At 39.2% G+C, this 19,094-nt stretch overlaps 1 long non-coding RNA gene across 13 annotated transcripts; it reads right to left on the bottom strand.

Moving 5' to 3' along the window:
* Positions 1-750: 750 nt before the first annotated feature.
* Positions 751-15,176, bottom strand: LOC142166900 (uncharacterized). Of its 13 annotated transcripts, none has more exons than XR_012697394.1 (8): positions 15,013-15,176; positions 13,645-13,957; positions 10,778-10,845; positions 9,683-9,749; positions 2,419-2,485; positions 1,758-1,870; positions 1,210-1,640; positions 751-1,125 (listed from the first exon to the last, which is right to left on the bottom strand). It is a non-coding gene; the product is annotated as an uncharacterized LOC142166900 (long non-coding RNA). The 13 variants fall into 13 exon arrangements; XR_012697396.1 differs by having other exon boundaries at positions 1,210-1,849; positions 13,645-13,731; positions 13,856-13,957; positions 15,013-15,172; XR_012697398.1 differs by having other exon boundaries at positions 1,210-1,849; positions 13,645-13,724; positions 13,856-13,957; positions 15,013-15,172.
* Between the last annotated feature and the right edge of the window lie 3,918 nt (positions 15,177-19,094).

Here is a 19,094-nt window from a genome sequence, read left to right as displayed (position 1 = left end):
ACGGGAAACCACAATTTTGATTAGTGTCGGCTTGCCTGACAATGGTGTTGGGCGCCATCACAGCCTAAATTGGAATTGGGTCGTGACATTAGGGTTATACTAGTTGATGCTCACAGTTTCGTATATTATTATCGCCTTTCATTTCTTTTATAAACTACAAATGTTGTACGTTCCCGTAGATTTAGACGTGTAAATCTCTTTCCTTATTAAAATCTATGATTTCGAAAGTAATAAAATGAGTAATTAAATTGATAAACCACTGTTGACTTGCCTGACGGTGGCGTTAGGCGTCATCACGACCTATAGTAGATTTTGGGTCGTGACAAGGGTCCACATTCGTCTTCTATGGAAATGTACTCTTCCTTCTGTAGAACCATTAGATCTTCATCAGTTGATGAATCTCCGAAATTACTATCTTGGTCAGTATTATCAGGAGAGGAATTTAAAAGAATCTTATACAAAGAATCTTTAATACTATCATCAATATCAAGATTTTTAATCTTATCTTTGACTTTGCAATCTCTAGCATAATGGCCTACTCTGTCACATTTGTAACACTAGATAGTCTTGCCCATGCTTCACATGGGCCCAACAATTTGCAGTCTAAAGTGTTTTCATTTGCAACAAAAGATTATAACCAGATGATCTTTGCTTATGCTCCAACAATTTAGCGTCTGCAACCTCGAAGCATTGGAATAATTGAGGCAAAATAGCACGAGTGTTTGGCCTTAATATACTGAACCATAAATGTAAACCAATAACGGCAAATATTAGACAAAAGAGGATACAACATGATTTGTTTTATCAATCGAATCATGTCTACATAAAAATTGCTCTAGCTTTGAATAATAAAGCTATTATGTTCTGTTTCCCAAGAACTCAAAATGCATCTCTCCTCTCAACGGCCCTGCCTCAACTTCCGAGCACATTTGCACCCAATGTAAAGTAAAATCCCCATTACACCCATTTATATGTACTGATTTTTCATTTCATGCACAAAGTTTTCTGAACTTACATAAAATGTTGTCACAACACCAGCATATAGACTTCCCACACTTCGCACCAATTTCAGCTTTGTGCTAAACCAACCACATCTATAGCTCTGCTTAGTGATATATCCACAATCTATATACCAAGAACGTGAATATTCAAATGTTAAGAAAAGAAAAGGAATGCAAGAAAAAAAAAAGGAATTTGGGTTTTAATCACCTAATACTTGGTCTAAGGTGAGATAGCAGACATATCCATCTTGAGAAGTCTTGAAATGAGTACCAGGAAAACTTTTACTGAAGTTGTTTTCACTTCCGATGAGAGGGATGAGAGGGCACCTACAGGACAATAGCTAATTCCACACAGAAACTTCAATTGAAGAGCATTATGTTTACCCAGTCCCTATCAATAGATGAGCATATAGAAAGAATCAGGATATTGGAGAGTTCAGTCAGATTATATTATAACACTCTTACTTGCTAATGTCATCAAGGTGGTCATCGAGATCCAAACATCCTTCAATTTGACTGATGACATGTAATGTATAAGGGCTATATTTGCTGATGGTTATATGGTCTAAAGCAACACCTTAGTTTTAACAAAATCGTGTGTCCAAGGGAATAACAGAGAAACATTCCTCGTGTTGGCAACTAATGAAGAAATTATAACCCCGTCAAAAGTTAGAAAGCACGAGTGTACAATTCTAATTTCTAATAGGGACACTAAAGCATGAGTATACAATTCTAACTTCTAACAGGGACACTTACGTTCATGGTTGTCTGGCTGAACTGATAGATATCTCGACTCCAAATGATAATTTATGTTGTGCCATATATGAAACTGTTTAAGTACCTCCAGCCTGGCGAGTTAGCATAATCATCTTGAGCAACAAAAACTTAGTAATCAAAATCATTACAAAATCGAATAGTGGCAAGGTACTAAAAGGACGGGTAAAAACATAGAAAAAATCAACAGTGGAGCAAATAGCACTGGAGCGATACATCAGAAGAAACATGAATGAGAAAACTCTGCTACCGATAATGAGAGCAACAAAGCAGATAATAGCAGCGCAGGGCTAACTAATAACTCTAGATATCAGAGAAGACATAATTCATTTTTTCAGACTTTCTTATTTCACGAATGTCACGACCCAAAATCTCACCCGTCGTGATGGCGCCTATCTCAATACTAGGCAAACCGACAATATCAATAAACCACATATCTTTTAAATTTGAAAACATAATGATTAAATTCAGCGGAAGAAATCTCACAAGTACAAATATACTCCCAAAACCCGGTGTCACTGAGTACATGAGCATCTAATATGAATACAAGTCTAGAAAATACGGTCTATAATAGTCTGAGACCAAATACAGTAAATAAGGAGATAGGGAAGGAGAGACAAGGTCTACGAAACACGGCAGCTACCTCTGAATCTCCCAAAAATCAACTGCGTGAAAGAATCAAAACCCGCTATGTCCGGGAACACCTGAATCTGCACACGAAGTACAGGGTGTAGTATGAGTACAACCAACTCAGTAAGTAACAATAATAAATAAAGAACTGAAGACGAGCTACACAGTTATAGTTTATTTTCAGTAATTCCAGCAAAGAATAGACATGCTTTCCAATCCAGTAGTTTAAGTCAAATCAATTTTATACTGTTCAAGTTCATGTAATCAGGATATAAACTTCTTCAGAAAAATTTCACAACAATAACAAATAGCAACTAAGTGCAACCACAAATGAAAAGTAAGTACATCCTCTCAGGGCAACAGTCACTCGACTCGTCACAACAGCTCAAACACTCAGCTCTCAACCCTCAGCACTCGCAGTCAATGGGTACCCGCGCTCACTGGGGTGTTCAGACTCCGGAGGGGCTCCTACAACCCAAGTGCTATAAGCACGGACAACTCACGTACTGCACGGACAACTCACGTGTCATAATATAAATATCTGGATCCGCACGGACAACTCACGTGCTATAGTATAATATAAGAATCCGCACGGACAACTCACGTGCTATAGTATAATATTCACAATCAGGCTCTCGGCCTCACTCAGTCATAAATCTCTCCAGTCTCTCGGACTCTCAATAATCATGAAATCCGCCCAGGCAGCAATGATATGATGCAACAAATAATGAACAATAGAGACTGAGATAAAATAACAAGTAAACTGTGACTGAGTACAAAACAACAATTTAACAGATAATTCAACATGTATACAACCTTTGTGGGTCCCTACAGTGCGAACACATAATCTAAACATGATTTACAGTCAAATTTCTACAACACATAGAGAGCATATGGCTAACAATAAGTTATTCACCTTTACAGTTTCACGAGACGGGCCAAGTCACAATCCGCTCGGTGCACGCCCACACGCTCGTCACCTAGCGTGTGCGTCACCTCCAAAATAATCGCATGACACAAAAAAATTCGGGGTTTCATGCCCTCAGGATTAGATTTAAAACTGTTACTTATCTCAATTAAAGCAAATCTCTACTCCGCAATGCCCTTGCCTCTCGAATCGCCCTCCGAGCGTCCCGAATCTAGCCACAAGCAGTACCATACCATTAATATATGCTAAAGGAATCAATTCCACAAGAAAACTACTATATTAGACCCAAAACCCGAAATCGACTCAAATCCGACCCCCAGGCCCATGTCTCGAAATTCGACAAAAGTCACAAAACCCGAAAGCCCATTCACTCACGAGTTTAACCATACAAAATTCATCAAAATCCGACATCATTTGGTCCCTCAAATCCTCAATTACACTCTCCAATATCCCAAGCCCTAACCCCTTATTTCACCTCAAAAATCCTACTAATTAGGGGGGAAAACAACGGAAAAATACCATAGCTAGTGATAATAAAGCTCAAGCAACTTACCTCAGTGAATATCCTTGAAACCCTTTCAAAAATCTCCCCAAAAGCTCCAAAGTCCGAATTGAAAATGGTGGAAATGAGCAAAAATCACGAAGTCCTCAATTTATACATCTGCCCAGTGAAACCGCACCTGCGGCCCCTTTTTCCGCTTCTGCGACGCCGCAGATCGCAGGTGCGGAACTCACTTAAGATCCCAGGTTCCGCATCTGCGGACAAATCTCGCCCTTGCGAAAGCACACCTGCGCATCTCCCTCTACTTCTGCGACGCCAGCCAAATTCCTCCTCTCCGCATCTGCGCCCAAGGTCTCGCACCTGCGGGATCGCAGATGCGACAGCCTTCTCACACCTGCGCCTTCTGCCCAGCTCCTCCAATCTCGCATCTGCGATCACCCGCTCGCTTCTACGGGCTCGCACCTGCGATGAGACATCCGCAGGTGCGATTATGACAGTTGAGTTCAACTTCAGCAATTCCTCCAATTTCCAAACTTGTTCCGTTAATCACCCGGAATCACCTCGAGGCCCTCGGTACCTCAACCAAATATACCAACATAACCCACAACATCATACGAACTTAGACAAATCATCAAATCACTCAAAACAACATCAAAACATCCAATTACACTCGGATTCAAACCTAAGGACTTCTAAACTTCCGAATTCCACCAACGACGCCGAAACCCGCTAAACCACGTCCGAATGACCTCAAATTTTACACACAAGTCAAAAATAACACAACGAACCTATTCTAACTTTCGGAATTCCATTCCAACCCCGATATCAAAATTTTCACTGCCGGCCAAAATCGCCAAAATTCTAACTTCCGCCAATTCAAGCCCAATTCTACCACGGGCCTCCAAATCTCATTCCGAACGCGCTACCAAGTCCAAAATCACCTAACGGAGCTAACGGAACCATCAAAATTCAAATCTGAGGTCGTTTACACATAAGTCAACGTCCGATTGACTTTTCTAACTTAAGCTTCTACTTTAGAGACTAAGTGTCTCGATTCACTCCGAAATCACTCCGGACCCGAACCAACTAACCTGGTATAACACAATATAGCTGAAGGACTCAAAAAGAAGCAGAAATGGGAAAAATGGGGCTATAACTCCCAAAACGACCGGTCGGGTCGTTACATCCTCCCCCACTTAAACACATGTTCGCCCTCGAACGTGCCAGGAGTTGTTTCCAAGCCATCAAATCACTATTCCATCTTACCATGCACGTAGCCAGGGGTGATCAACACGTCACCCTATTCTATATAGGTCTGACCCCACAACTTAACAAGAAAAATCATTAATTTAACCTTAGCCCAAATACCTTGAGCCAAATTTCTAACATCCAAAATTCTTTTTAAGACCCAAATCTCACATCTACACACTGCATAATTCTGAATGAGCTGCATCGAGCCATAACTATAACCACAGATATAATCAACTAACATATTACCCAACTCGCATGCTCATGGCACCATTCCTGATCACAGTAACTACTCCAAAACCAACCAAGTACTAGTATTAAACCCCATATCGAACCAAACCTCGTTCCAAAACCTTCGTACACTGCTAATAATAAAAGAAACATGCAGAAATCTCATGACCCCCTTATCAGAGCAACAAGTCATGGAGCTCTCTCGCCCCTACCAGAACCATAATCACTCTTTAAGCCGACTTTCGATATTATTCTCTCGAATATACCATAATCAAAACTGATAGTACCCACTCTAGGTCCAATGACCCTATATTATGAAACACAACCATCCCACAGACATGCCACACCAATATAACTCAGAGCCACAAACTGTGTCATCCGTGCGCCAATACGCAACAATTCAAATGTATTCAGTCATGGAAAAATGACTCCAATGAGAGAACTGCCCCGCCGAATTAACAAGTACCGCCACAAAGAAATGATGAAAATTCATCACACACCGTAGGACCATCACACGATTCTAACGCAAGATTCATACCTTAACATAACTCCGCTGCAATGCGTGACCCCATCCAAATGTTGGTCCATATTATCTACCTCGAGCCACCCTGCTCAAAATCAATAAGGACAGAGAGGCAAATGACAAAATGCCACATAAAACCTGAAAGAACATAACCAATACGCAATCGATCATGCAATACCCAAATACTCATCTCGCTCAAATTCTGCCATAAGGCCCCCAATAAATCTGCACCATGTGTGTATATAACCAATGATACAAAACTTCTCGTAGCATAGAAGAATAACTTACAGATCATTTCAGACCACGAATAAGTTCAACATCAACCGAATGGCACATCACTCAACAATAGCAGTAGGGAGCCAACCAGACAGACTCGGTGTAGAATACACATCCTAATCGGGCATACCAATGGACCCCAAATCAACTCTAGTCAACCACAAATAGATAAATAATCCTTTGGAAGCCAACAATGACTGAATCATAACAAATACTATCATCTGGCTAGCTTCGGGCATGACTTCACAGTCCACAACCATGAAACAATCTGCTCCTGAGGACTCCCAGTCTCCAAATCCATAGAACACATGAATCACCATATCTAATCCCAACTCCACTACTGAATGTCTAACACATCTTTCATACACGATCATCCCACGAGAAATACTTCTATAATTCTCCCGTGCCAATAGAAAAATTTGAATATCAGCAGTCGATCAACCAAGAGAGTGCCACAATACCAATGAAGTATCGATGAATCAAAACATATTTACCCTTATGAAATGTATACTCTCATCCGGCCATATCGATTAATAATATCATTTACCTAGCCATCTAAAACCGTCCATGCTGCCTACGAATTTATATCTTTCCCTTCAAAACTGAACTGTGACCTTGCACCTGCAAATCTCAATCCCACACAATACATCGCGTCTACCATGCCATCCTGTGAACAGTACAAGAATCTCATAATCACTTTGAGTCACAAGCAGAACACATACCCGATCAATCAGAAACCTTCCATTTGATCTCCTCCCGGAGAAAATCCCAGTACGCAACATATTCCTCACGCCGGCAGGAAATATACTCCTCGAACCGTGGTAAAAACTATTGAGAACTCTTCGAAACCCATTTGCACACAACCAAGCTATTATAACTGAATCTCTCTAACTCAACCCAGCCACGCAGGTCGCCAAATCCAAGAGTATTGCCACAATGCACCTGTAGAAAACCCCCACATCATAAGCACCCAAAAGAACCGATCATATCTATTACCATGTTGTCATATTTCTTCGAGTACCTTCCGAATCTATCTTCAGATTGATACTTCTCCTTGGTAAATTGCCACGATCTTTAGCCACAACTCACCCCACAAACCTTAGCATAGAACCACAACGCCCTACTGCCCTTAAGCAGTTGTATTCTTCTTAAGCACCTTCATAAATACCCCAACTGTAACACTCACTCTGAAAATACCTTATGTGAATTTAAAATTGTTCTTCTGACCTTCCTTATACTAAAGTATAGAATCCATAGTCATACAGAATTTCCGTAAGTCCAGGCACCATCAAATACAAATCTCAGATTTTATCCATGCACAAGTCCGGCAAAATTCTCAATTGCTATATATAAATCTTGAATCCATTAGAACCTTCTAAAGAGTCCTCCACTCTGCTCAAATTTAAATTGCACTGCGCGAACGGGCCGAAAGACACGTGCTCCCTTAGCTTGCCCACACCTAAAGAAGTAACCCTGCCTTAACGTCACCAATCAAATTCATACTTCGTGCGTACTACATCCAACAATAACAACTCGATCATCCCATGATTTTCATATACTCATAAAGTGCAATATAACCTGCATTCAGAAATTTACTTACCCGAGTCATCCTCAATCTGCACCTCTGTAAGTCATAACTAAACCACAAGTATGCCTCAGACCAAAACTAAAATTTAACACATAACCATGAAATCAAATTGTCAATAACAGGCTCCCCCACTTAGCCTTAAGCTGCCATTATATAAAATTAGAACCCGCAAGGATTTCGCTTTCTCAATTACCAAGATCTCGCACCGTTAACCCGCTAGACTTTTTGAAGTTTTTTGTTAAGCTTTTCATGAACATTCTGAATCACCAGCCACAATCACACACTCGACCTCTTACCGGTTAGCAAGTAATATTCCTCGCAGAAGCTTCATCAACATCACGCCACCACTAACTGCTCACAGGAGATAACCCATCTGTGAAATTCCTTACCGACATCTTCAAACGACGCTGCACTGGGTGCAACAACTACGTAATCAGTAAATTCTCCTGAGCTCATGCTCGCCCACCATTTGTATAAGTCTGCACTTCACCTATTGACATCAACTGAAAGTTCAATACTACCTTCCAAACTCAAGTCATATTACGCCTGAAACGATAATCAGATCTTCACATCTCTCTTTATTTCAAACAAACTCCTTTCTGCCATATTTAATCTTTCTCCGTACAGTAAACATCACTCCAAATAAAGTCTGTAGGCTAAATCACAGTCTATCACGATTCCAAACCGTTCTACACTTTCACAAGGCACGCGACTACCCTACCACAGAATCTTTATGCTAATCTGCCACTCTTACTTTGTTTAAATTATCTCCTTTAAGCAACTTCTCAACCTCTACTTCTCCTACTTGACCTGCTAGTACATTAACCACCGCGAAACACTTCCCGTCATGTCTTCCCTCATACTTTGCTGCCCAACTGTTGCATCAAATCAAAATGCATCTATGTCGCACCTGAACCAATAAAATGTTACCAACTCTATGCCTCTTCGAAGATCATCTTTCTCGAGCCATCAACATTAGAAATGCCCATTCGCAACCACAATTACTACACAATCACTTACTCTTCTTGAGTCCAAACTCATTAACAAGACATGAGAATTTAATTTGTCCCACAATTTAACAACGTGAAAGATCCTTCAATACACTCACAACTCGAGACTATACGTCAAATCAAGACAGAAATCAAGTACCCAATAGCAAACTCTTGAGTCATAAGCAAACTTTATTCGTCACATTCAACCCATCTGAACACATCCAGCAGTCACATCATGCTTACCATAAAGCCATTCAATCGCTCATCGAGCCACAAATCCTACTCGTGGGGATATTACCGGATATAGGGGTCCATATGCACAAGTTCTCACAACTGAAACTACCGAGCCTAAGTTGCGGCCTATCCCCGGCCTATCCCCGGCCTCAAGTCCTCCAGACTGGCCCATCACCAAAACACATAATACACCTCTTGAACCTCGTTCATAGAATCACAAGTCAACGATGCACAACTGATACCGAGCGCTCATATGCGCATACGAAATGCATGGAAGGAATTCAAATAGTTATGTTTCAAGCTGAATCAATTCCGCACAATATAATACAAGAAAGTGAAATTTTCTTAAGAGTTTGGCAGCCTCTCGAAGATAAGTACAGACGTCTCCGTACCGATTCACAAGACTCTACTAAACCTGCTCATGACTCGTGAGACCTATGTTACCTAGAGCTCTGATACCAACTTGTCACGACCCAAAATCCCACCCGTCGTGATGGCGCCTATCTCAATACTAAGCAAGCCGACAATCTCAATAAACCACATATCTTTTAAATTTGAAAATATAATGATTAAATTCAGCGGAAAAAATCTCACAAGTACAAATATAAATACTCCCAAACTCCGGTGTCACTGAGTACATGAGCATCTAATATGAATACAAGTCTGGAAAATACGGTCTATAATAGTCTGAGACCAAATACAGTAAATAAGGAGATACGGAAGGAGAGACAAGGTGTGCGAAACACGGCAACTACCTCTGAATCTCCGAAAAATCAACTGCGCGAAAGAATCAACACCCGCTATGTCCGGAAACACATGGATCTGCACACGAAGTGCAGGGTGTAGTATGAGTACAACCAACTCAACAAGTAACAATAATAAATAAAGTACTTAAGATAGTGACGAGCTACACAGTTATAGTTCATTTTCAGTAATTCCAACAAAGAATAGACATGCTTTCCAATCCAGCAGTTTAAGTCAAATCAATTTTATACAGTTCAAGTTCATGTAATCCGGATATAAACTCCTTCAGAAAAATTTCACAACAATAACAGATAGCAACTAAGTGCAACCACAGATGAAAAGCAAGTACAGCCTCTCAGGGCAACAGTCACTCAACTCGTCACAACAGCTCAAACACTGAGCTCTCAACCCTCAGCACTCCCACTCAATGGGTACCCGCGCTCACTGGGGTGTTCAGACTCCGGAGGGGCTCCTACAACCCAAGTGCTATAAGCACGGACAACTCACGTGCTGCACGGACAACTCACGTGCTGCACGGACAACTCACGTGCCATAGTATAAATATCTGGGACAACTCACGTACTATAGTATAATATAAGGATCCGCACGGGCAACTCACGAGCTGCACGGACAACTCATGTGCTATAGTATAATATCTCACAAATAGGCCCTCGGCCTCACTCAGTCATAAATCTCTCCAGTCTCTCAGGCTCTCAATAATCATGAAATCAGCCCAGGCAGCAATGATATGATGCATCAAATAATGAACAATAAAGACTGAGATAAAATAATAAGTAAACTGTGACCGAGTACAAAACAATAATTTAGCAGATAATTCAACATGTACACGACCTCTATGGGTCCCTACAATGCCAACACATAATCTAAACATGATTTAAAGTCAAATTTCTACAACACAAAGAGAGCATATGGCTAACAACAAGTTATTCAACTTTACAATTTAACGGGACGGGCCAAGTTACAATCTCCTCGGTGCACGCCCACACGCCCGTCACCTAGCGTGTGCGTCACCTCCAAAATAATCGCATGACACAAAAAATCCGGGGTTTCATACCCTCAGGATCGGATTTAAAATTGTTACTTACCTCAATCCAAGCAAATCTCTACTCCGCAATGCCATTGCCTCTCGAATCGGCCTCCGAGCATCCCGAATCTAGCCACAGGCAGTACCATAACATTAATATATGCTAAAGGAATCAATTCCACAAGAAAACTACTAAATTAGACCCAAAATCCGAAATCGACTCAAATTCGACCCCCGGGCCCACGTCTCGAAATCCGACAAAAGTCACAAAACCCGAAAGCCCATTCACTCACGAGTCTAACAATACGAAATTCATCAAAATCCGACATCATTTGGTCCCTCAAATCCTCAATTATACTCTCGAAAATCCCAAGCCCTAACCCCTTATTTCACTTCAAAAATCCTACTAATTAACACCTTATTTCACTTCAAAAATCCTACTAATTAGCTGGGAAAACAACGGAAAAATACCATAGCTAGTGATAATAAAGCTCAAGCAACTTACCTCAGTGAATATCCTTGAAACCCCTTCAAAAATCTCCCCAAAAGCTCCAAAGTCCGAATTGAAAATGGTGGAAATGAGCAAAAATCACGAAGTCCTCAATTTATACATCTGCCCAGTGAAACCGCACCTGCGGCCCCTTTTTCCGCTTCTGCGACGCCATACCTGCGGAATTTCCATCGCAGGTGCGGAACTCACTTAAGATCCCAGGTTCCGCATCTGCGGCCAAATCTCGCACCTGCGAAAGCGCACCTGCGCATCTCCCTCTGCTTCTGCGACGCCAACCAAATTCCTCCTCTCCGCATCTGAGCCCCAGGTCTTGCACCTGCGGGATCGCAGATGTGACAGACTTCTCGCACCTGCGACTTCTGCCCAGCTCCTCCAATCTCGCATCTGCGATCACCTGCTCGCTTCTGCGGGCTCGCACCTGCGATGAGACATCCGCAGGTGCGATTATGACAGCTTAGTTCAACTTGTTCCGTTAATCACCCTGAATCACCCCGAGGCCCTCGGGACCTCAACCAAACATACCAACATAACCCACAATATCATACGAACTTAGACAAATCATCAAATCACTCAAAACAACAGCCAAACACCCAATTACACTCGGATTCAAGCCTAAGGACTTCTAAACTTTCGAATTCCACCAACGATGCCGAAACCCGCTAAACCATGTTTGCATGACCTCAAATTTTACACACAACTCATAAATAACACAACGAACCTATTCCAACTTCCGAAATTCTATTCCGACCCCGATATCAAAATTTTCACTAACCGACCAAAATCGCCAAAATTCGAACTTCCGCCAATTCAAGCCTAATAGTACCACAGGCCTCAAAATCTCATTCCGAACGCGCTCCCAAGTCCAAAATCGCCTAACGAAGCTAACGGAATCATCAAAATTCAAATCCGACGTCGTTTACACATAAGTCAATGTCCGGTTGACTTTTCCAACTTAAGCTTCTACTTTAGAGTCTAAGTGTCTTGATTCACTCCGAAACCACTCCGGACCCGAACCAACTAACCCAGTATAACACAATATAGCTGAAGGACTCAAAAAGAAACAGAAATGGGGAAAACGGGGCTAAACTCCGAAAACGACCGGCCGGGTCGTTACAATGAACAACCAAGTTAAAAAGCTATGTTCTTCACTAACAAAGAATAAAACTTTTAATTTCATTTAAAAGAACCAAGTAGTCTTCTGCAGAGGAAATCATTGAAATGAACAAAATCATAGTTCTTTCAGTTGTTGCTCCTTAGAGTTCTTAGTTGAGTACTTTTGCTACAAACATCACAAGTTCTCCATCAAATAGTGCATCTAAACCGTTAACATTAATAATTATTGAAACAGAAAGTGCGAAAATAAGTACAAATGACTTTAGAATTACCATGTTAAATTATTTGGCTAAGTTTCTGTAATTCTGCAAGTTCTTCAAAGAAAAGATGTATTTTATTAGTGCACTTGCTGAACTACAAGTAAATTATTTAAAACATTCTGGCGAACCCTTTTTATTCTAAAACTTCATTGACAAAAACAAAAATCTTTTCAAAAGTAGAATTATCATTATCATTATGCTGTGAGGTTTCAAAGTGTAAAACTTCAGTGTTACATATATCAAACACAGTAGAAAACCAAAAGGAAAATATGGAATTGAATTAGTATAAGTCGAAAAAATAGACATAACCTTTTTGCAATACTAGTAGAAATATTTCTAAATAAGCACTACACAGGAAGTAAAAGGAGAAAACGCCGTTGGTAGCTTTGAGTAATTCCAAACATTGAATGTTTGGCATGTTTCCCAGAAAACAAATTAAATTATATTATGAAAAATTACAGTAAGCAGATATGATCATTGCAAAAGGCCATCGAGAGAGGCAGAACACACAGATCAAATCTCAAAAGTAGAACCAGAAGATAGATTAAGAAAGAGGATGAAAGCGGGAATGAACTGGGAGAGAGTTTCTTGCGTTGTAACACAAATAGCAATACTTTCAACACCTGTTTGAGTTACTCTCTAATATCGTAGTAGTAAAACTGATCAAATCAATAAAATATACTGGGATATTCAATAGAAAATTAAGAAATGCAATAGAGACAGAAAAAGAAGTTACCATATAGGAACTCGGTTAGTTTCACGGTACTTCTAGTATGATGTCAACCAAAAACTTTTTTATATCAATGATCCCAATCCCAAAAAAGGCTTTTAACAATAGGCAGGAAAACCTTCTTTTATCCTTGAAGTTGATATTGATATAATTCTGAGTTTACATAGTGTCCTCTATTTTTCTATTTGTTTTTACTGGGAAGAAGATTACCTTTGAGTTCACTTCTTTTTAGTACACAAAGAGATTAAGGCATGCTTTTATTTTAGTAAAAGCACAACATAAAAGCGGAAAATTTTTTAAACCCATGTAATTACCTTGACAGAGTACAAGCCCAACTGGCAGAAGACGACGTTACCAATGTTGCAAAAAGATGACCAAATAAGTCCACCTAAACCTTGGCCCTCATTTGAATAGGATAAAAATTCAACACATATTTAGATCAAACCAATAAATAAGATTATAATCACAACTAACAAACCTTGATTGTAAGAGAATTTAAGAAAATAATTTAGTTTCTCAGCAAACCTGAGATAAACGCAATCCACTGGACATAACCTCTACCCCATCGTAAGTTATCATCAGATGCGTTGAAATTCTTTGGCCTTTAGCTCGTCTCTGAAAATTTAGCTTCGACAAACACGCAAATATTATATAAATTACAAAATAAGGTAGCTAAACCCAAAGGAAAAGTGACCAAAAAATGCAAAGCAAAAGGATAAACATAAAGCTGAAGCGGTGATTATTAGTAGAGGTAGCTGCCAATTATCGTGAAATTCTTTTTGAAACACCAATGTCTTTGGCAAGCAGAGATGTCAAGAAATAGCCGCCTGTCTAACCTGTTAACTTGCACTTCTAATATAGTTTAGTGGGTAATTTCCCGTGTATAGCCCTGTTAACTTGCACTTCTAATATAGTTTAGTGGGTAATTTCCCGTGTATAGCCCGGGCACAATGATGTAGTTAGTACAACATAATTTTTAGGGTATTTATTGATGCTCAATAATAAAACTTCAGCCAAGCAAAATCTCTTATATTGCCAATATTTTAGCAGTAATGAATTGTGTTTAAAATCTATTGTAAACAGCTACACTTCAACATTCGACAGGTTTAGGTAAAACAAAAATCAACATGAACCCAGCCCTACTACTCATAATATCCATTAAAAAATCAAATATTGATTAACAGACCAAAATCAACAGACGCTAAAACAATTTTCAACCAAAATAATCATAAGGACTGCAAATGAAACGCCGAAGAAGGTCTTACAGTGAAAATGAGTTAACTTTGGGCCCTTAGCTACAGGAATGACGATCCTCTTTCTAGACTATTGAGGACGAAGAAGATAAAACTCCAAATTTTATCAATTTCTGAAATTCACAAACCCTAGCACGATCTACCAATTTTTCCCAAAAAGAATCCTAATTTTACAATATCCCTTCCCATGAATTCTTCATTACTGTTAGATATTGAGTTAAAATTTGGGATTTACTCTGTTGTCAGTAAAATTCTTAACTTTCTATCTACAAATTTAAGAATTAGTCCGAAATCGTGTTACACTTATCAATTGACCTGAAATTCCTTGCTTTCGGCGTTCAGTGCTCTGCTGGGTTCTTTGATTTCACTACTTTCTACGAGGAAAATCCATTGCTACACAAAACTATGAGAAGGAAGAATATTTCTTACCAGAGGGTGTATAATTTTTGACGTAGATTATCATTTATCACCAAAGTTAACTCCCAGCTGTCAAAAGTTAAGTCCAGGTGTTGTGTTGTTAATACAGTGAGTCACACTGATAGGATGCAAAACATGTAAATTTTAGAGCTGTAAAGTGGGCTTTGAACATGCCTCAAAAGGTTGATTTATTTACTAAATTCTTCGATGGTAACAAATGTAATAATACTGAAAACTAAGGGTAAAAATATAAAAGTTAACGCTGGCATGTCGGCGGAGTCCTGTCAGCTTCACCTAGTGCACTCCCACGTAGAAAAGTATTAGGCTTATTGTATTTTATAAAATCTTTTCTATACTTATAAGCCTTTCTTCTCTTTTCCTTTCGCTCAAAATTTTATATTGGATAGCTTCGACGGAGGTACAGGGAACCTTTTACAGAGACACTAGCTCTGTCAAGTTACAATTCTGTCAAGCAAACCTTAAACCACGGTCCTCTTTTTAACCCTTCAACACGCCTACCTAGCTAATACAGGTTCTCGAGGACCACCGGTTATGCTGCCATAACCAGGGCTTACTGCCTAGACTGTAAACTACCTAGACTCTATAGTCTCAACATTAGAACCGTCGGGGGATACAGTATAAAATTAATAACAAAACATGTTTTAAGAATAGTCTAGTACGCATAAGTTCAACATAACACTATTTAGCCTATCATTTTAGGCTAAATGAATATCTAAATTATAAAATAAAAATAATAAATTAAATACCTTTAACTGCCGAATTGTGGCCAAATGATCTTTTCTGATTTTTTATTCCAAAATAAAATTTATACAGAATAGTGTTCTTTACAAAGGAATGCTTAGGAAGAGAGAGAAGCTAGAAAACCTAAACACGGAGGTGTTGGCCGAGGCATGCCTTCACCTTAAAAATTGAGATCCTTATATAGTGGATCTATCTCTAAACGGACAAAAACTTAATAGTAAAATGGCCGACAAAATAATTACATCATGGCCGACAAGATAAAAAGGAAAAAGTAATAAAACAAACAACTTTATAAAGTTGATTCTTCCTTATCAGTAGGTCCGACCGCTTTATCAAAGTCTTTTGTCTCTATTACTCTAATAATTCTGAGAGATGGGGTCTTATGTCTTTAAACTTTTTCTTTTTCTTTATTCTTGTTCTTGGAAGATTCTTCCACGATTTTTTTGAATTGGTCAAATTGTTGTAAATACTTTTCAATTTCTTTGGTGGCTTCCATGTCTTGAGATTATCCTACTATGACAGTTTCTTCTTCCATGGTATGACTTGTTGATGTCATGGAAATATCACCTGGTATCTTTATGTCCATATTTTTTATTATATTTCTCTTTACTTCCTCCATATATGAAGCCAATAGACATAGTCATTTTCTTCATTTGAAGCTTTCTGGTTATTTTGCTGAAAGGACTATCATCCGTTGTTTCAATTGCTGGTGCTTTCTATTTTTTATATTTACTGATAGCACTCTTTACAGCTTCAATAATTTCACTCCCATGGAGATTCCCATCTGTGTTTTTCTGGAGTAATTTATTCTAGAATTTTGTATAAAAAAATTCTCTTTAGACTGGGAAATCCATTTATATCAGTATGGACTTCTACGAACCATTTCATTATCCATGGTATAGAAAATTCTATAAAAAAAGTACATTAATGCATTTTCAAGGAAGAAAATATTACTTCTTTGTAATTTCAATATTTTTGGAGATACTTTAATACATTCAGTATATAAACTTTTATATAAATCTGGTAAAATATTCAATGAAGGACCATATAACATCCACCATTGACCGAACCAATTTGGAATTTGTTATATTAAATAATGAGAACAAATCTTTATAAACCAAGAATGTTTTTTGTTTGTATTTTCAAAACTATCAACGTAGTCCCAACAATTGAACTTTATTGGAACCTTTTGTTCTGGGTGAGTATTGTAACGACCCGACCGATTATTTTGTGATCTAGCATATCGTTCGGAGGTTTGAGGCCATGAGCATCTTTATTTTAGGTATTATGACTTGTACGTGTGATCGGAATTGAGTTTTGGGAAGTTTGCAGTCGATTTGGAAAGAAAATTCTAAATTCGAAAGCTCTAAGTTGGAGGAATTGACTAATATTTAAATTTTGAGTAAACGACCTCGGAATCGGGATATGAAGGTTCCAACATGTTCGTATGATAATTTTCGACTTGGGCGTATGCCCGGATCAGGTTTTGGATGACCCGAGAGCGTTTCAGCGCCTATTGTGAAAAGTTGGCATTTTGGAAGGATTTCATAAATTTGGGTTGAAGTACATTTCAATGTTATCGATGTCTGTTTGGGATTCCGAGTCTGAGAATAGCTCCGTATGGTGATTTTGGTCTTAGGTGCGTATCCGGACGTTGATTTGGAGGTCCGTAGGTCATTTCGACGTCAATTAGTGAAAGCTGGAATTTTGGATGATTTTGAGAAGTTTGACCGAAAAGTGAACTTTTTGATATTAGGGTCGGATTCTGATTTCGGAAGTTGGAGTAGGTCTGTAATGTGAAATGTGACTTGTGTGCAAAATTTGAGGTCAATCCGACGTGATTTGATAGGTTTCAGCATCGAAGATAGAAGTTTGAAGTTCTAAAGTTCATTAAGATCGAATTGGGGTGTGACTCGTAATTTCGATGTTTGATGTGATTTGAGGCCTCGAGAAAGTTCGTGTCATATTTTGGGACTGGTTGATGTGATTGGACGGGATCCCGGGGGCGTCGGGTGTGTTCTGGGTGATTTTGGATCAATTTTTGGATGAAAAGTTGTTGCTGGTTCTGGGCTGCAGATCTCGCAAATGCGAGGTTTCGATCGCATTTGCGAGGATGGAGTTCGCATTTGCGAGGGTGGAAACATTTTTGAGGGGTTCGCATTTGCGAACATTTTATCGCTTTTGCGAATCTGCCCTCTTCGCATTTGCGAAGATTTTGGTCGCAAATGTGACCTTGGCAGGGGTGGCTCTCCTTCGCAATTGTGATGCTTTTGTCACCATTGCGACCATCGCATTTGCGAACCAGATGTCGCAAATGCGACGTCTGCGACTAGATCAAGGACTTTTATTTTGGGACTTAGCTCATTTCCCTCATTTCCCACCAGGACTTAGGCGATTTTTGAGAGCATCTTGAGAGGGGTTCCATCAACATCAAAGAGGTAAGTGATTCCCGTGTATTTTGAGTTAAATACTTGGGTTATACATAGATTTTAACATGAAAATTTGTAGAAATTTGGGGTTTTGGTGGAAAACCTAGAAATTGGTATTTTTGGATTTTGACCACGAATTTGGGCATGAAATTGAGAATAATATATATATTTGAGTTCGTGAGGCTATGAGAAATATTTATCTTCGAAAATTTTCGGAATCCGGGCACGTGGGCCCGAGGGTGATTTTTATCGACTTTTCAAGCGGAGTTGGAAATTATTGTAAATTAGATTATATTGAGTATTAGAGTATATATTTATGGATTTGCACATTTATTGACTAAGTTTGGAGCGATGGGCATCAGTTAAGCTGTTGGAAAGGCGTTGGAACTGGTTATGGGATTTCGGAGCGAGGTAAGTCTCTTTTCTAACTTTGTAAGAGGGAATTAACCCCGTAGGCGAATTGAATTAAAATGTGCTTCTATTTGTGGGGGCTACGTACGCACGAGGTGACGAGAGTCCGTATGTAGCTACTAATTATGCTATTGTCCGGGTAGTCTAGGACCCATACCATGCTATACTTACAGTGTTGTACCTTACTTGTTAATTTGATTGCTTAAATCATATTGAAACTTGATAAAGGAATTGTAAAAAGTTAAACTTTATTTTCTTGACCGTTAATAAGAATTTGGTATTCCCTTGAATAATTACCCCTTAATAAATCTTGAATTGGTTGTTGTAAATGTATTTTCTCTTTTGTGGAGGGGGCCGAACGCCTCAGTAGCAGATAGATGCATCTATGGTTCGTGTGGTTTGACCCTCGGCAGTGCACAATTTAAATATTATATTGGATCGGGCCATAAGACATCGGCATGATTTGCTCATGATAAATCTTTGGAACTAATA

Source organism: Nicotiana tabacum, chromosome 12 (genome assembly GCF_000715075.1).
Source record: "Nicotiana tabacum cultivar K326 chromosome 12, ASM71507v2, whole genome shotgun sequence".
NCBI classification, from domain to species: domain Eukaryota; kingdom Viridiplantae; phylum Streptophyta; class Magnoliopsida; order Solanales; family Solanaceae; genus Nicotiana; species Nicotiana tabacum.
This window is presented reverse-complemented; position numbering and strand designations above follow the sequence as displayed.